Below are 3,260 nucleotides of genomic sequence, written 5' to 3' on the forward strand. Positions count from 1 at the left end.
TATAAAATAATATAAACAAATAAACAAACAGAAACAAACTCATAGATACAGAGAACAAATCAATGGTTGCCAGATGGGAAGGGAGTTGGAGGGATTAAAAAGGTGAGGGGATTAAGCACAAATTGGCTGTTACAAAATAGTCACAGAGATATAAAGTAAAGCATAGGGAATATAGTCAATAATATTGTAATAACTGTATATGGTGTCACGTGGGTACCAGACTTATTATGGGGACCACCTCATAAGTTATGTAAATGTCTAATCACCCTGCTTCATACCTGAAACTAATATTGAATGTCAACTGTAATTAAAAAATAAAAAGAAATTTAAAAACCTTAAAAAAAGAGAAAAAGTTATACAGCTTGAAACGGAAGTAAAACTATATTTTCAGACAACATAATAATATATGAAGAACATTCTAAGAAACCTATAAAAGCTACTACAACAAATAAGTGAGTTTAAAGGTGCAGGAAGAAATGTCAATAAACAAAGATCAATTGCATTTGTATATATTATAATATATAAAACTCCTGAAATTAAAATTAAATTAATAATTTCATTTATGATGGTATCCAAAAATATGTAATACTTAAGGATAATTTTAAAATATGTGAAAGCTTACTGAAACCACAAACCATGTTTAAAAAACTTTAAAGATCTAAATAAATGAAGAGGTACACCATTTTTATGGATTGGAGGAGCTCATATTGCTAAGATATCAATGAAGACCCAATTAAAATTTTATCACATATTTTTGTACATATTGACAAGTGAATTCCAAAATTTAATTGGAAATGCAAACAACTTAGAATAGTCAAAACAATTTTTTCAAAGAAAGCACAAAGACGAAGAACTTGTACTTTATACAAATCTTATTTTAAAGCTACAGTAATCAAGACAGTATTGTACTGATATAATAATAGACATAGAACAGAATCAAGAATACATAAATAGACCTACACATTAATTTTTCACAAACTACTAAGGGAAAAAGGAATGTTTGTTCCGTTAATGATATTGGAACAACTGAAAAAAACCTCAATCCTTACCGCACTCTACATACAACATTAATTAAAATATATCATAAATCTACATGTAACAGTTAAAATGAAAAAATTCTTAGATGGAAATATTGTGATCTTGAGGTAGGCAAGGAGTTCTTAGACATAAAAATGCACAAAGCATATTAGAAAAATTAAACATTGAATTTAATCAAAATTAGAAACATTTTCTCTTCAAAAGACACCAGTAAAAAAAGAAGACAAACCATACACTGAGATAATATTCATAGTACATACATGACAAAGAACTTGTATCTAAAATATATGAAGAAGTCTACGGCCATGCTACCTTGAACAACCCAGATCCCATCTGATCTTGGAAACTAAGCAGGGTTGGGCCTGGTTAGTATTTGGATGGGAGACCACCTAGGAAGACCAGGTGCTGTACGTGTAAAAAATAAAAAAAATAAGGAATTGTAAGCTGACAAGGTCATTGTTATCTATGAGGTCAACTAAGGGTTGCCACGCCTATAAAATTTTAAAAAATAATAAAAAATAAAAAGTAATATATATGAAGAAATCTTCCATCTCTATTAGCAGATGACTTATTTGAAAACACAAAAAGATTCCAACGGACACTTCACAAAGTAAGAAATTTGAGTAGCCAATAAGGATTTGAAAAGATGCTCACTCTAATCATTCATCAGGAAAATGCAAAATTTAACTACAATAAACTCCCAGTTTATACTCATAATAGCTAAAATCAGAAAGACTGACCATACCAAATATTGGTAAAGATGTGAAGCAACTGGAACTATTAAGCTCTGCTGGTGGGAATGTGAAATGGTCCAACTACTGTGAAAAATGGCTTCACAGTTTCCTTAACAGTTGCACATACACCTCCCATATGATCTGGCCATTCCACTTCTAAGTATTTACCCAAGAGAAACAAAACTGTTTGTTCACACAGAGACTTGCAGACAAATATTCATAGCAGCTTTATTCATATCTCCAAACTGGATACAATCCAAATGTCTATCAGAAGGTAAATGGATATACAAATTGTGGCATATCTGTATATAAGGACATACTATTCGACATGAATAATTTTTCAAATTACTATGTAAAGTGAAAGAAACTGGGATCAAAAGAATATATACTGTTACATTTACTTGAAACCCTAAAGAAGAAAAATCTAATCTGTAATGGCAGAAGGCAGGCCAATGGTTGCTCAAAGGCTAAGGTGTGAAGAGAGTTGACTGGAAAGGGGCAAAGGAATCTTGTATGGTGATCAAAACCTTCTGCTTTTTTACTGTAGTGGTGGTGACATAGTATATAGCTTTATCAAAACTCGTTAGACTACAGTTGACCCTTGAACAACACAGGTTTGAACTGTGAGGGTCCACTTATACATGGGATTTTTTTTTCAATAAATACGGTAAATGTATTTTCTCTTCCTTATAATTTTCTTAACATTTTCTTTACTCTAGCTTACTTTGTTGTACAAATATAGTATATAAACATATAACATATAAAATATGTGTTAATTGACTGTTTATGTTATCATTAAGGCTTCCAGTCAACAGTAGGCTGTTAGTACAGTTGACCTTCTGCATCCATTGATTCCCAACCACAGATCAAAATACTGTTTTCAATCTGCAGTTGGTTCAAACTGCAGATGCAAAACCCATGGATACAAAGGGGGCTGACTGTTGTTAAGTTTGGGAGAAGTCAAAAGTTATACACAAATTTTTCAATTGTGGGAGTGTCATTGCCCTTACCTCCTATGTTGAGCAAGGGTCAACTGTATACACTTTAAATGAATGCATTGCATTGTATGTAAATTATGCCTTAATAGTCAATAGTAATAAACTTCACTGAAAAGTAAACATCAAAACTTAGCCTTCAAAATATGTTTTTATCTTCTTATATCATTGCCATTTTCCCTCCTCCCAGGCAGCCTGTCCGTAACACTTATAGAATGTCCTGGCATCTTGCTGTTAGAGTAAATGAGGCATACATACAGAAAACTAAACATCTCTATAAAGAGTGCAAAAATAGTCTATCATGAAAATAATTTACAATTTTGGATGCCTAGAGTTGATCACCATAAACAGTATTTAAACATTTATTTAATTTAACTGTTTTTTCTTTCTTTTCATTCAGTTGTAGAAATACACCTTCAGAGCTTCTCCATATGAAAAAAATATCCCAATCAATCAACCAAATATTAAATAAACAGTAACTATTTCACTTTTT

The 3,260-nt window shown here is 31.3% G+C and overlaps 1 pseudogene; it reads left to right on the plus strand.

Annotated features, from left to right (window-relative positions):
- Positions 1-1,333: 1,333 nt before the first annotated feature.
- LOC111736112 lies at positions 1,334-1,452 on the plus strand (annotated as a pseudogene).
- Positions 1,453-3,260: the final 1,808 nt, after the last annotated feature.

This window comes from Pteropus vampyrus, unplaced genomic scaffold (assembly GCF_000151845.1).
Source record: "Pteropus vampyrus isolate Shadow unplaced genomic scaffold, Pvam_2.0 Scaffold17, whole genome shotgun sequence".
Classification (NCBI taxonomy): Eukaryota; Metazoa; Chordata; class Mammalia; order Chiroptera; family Pteropodidae; genus Pteropus; species Pteropus vampyrus.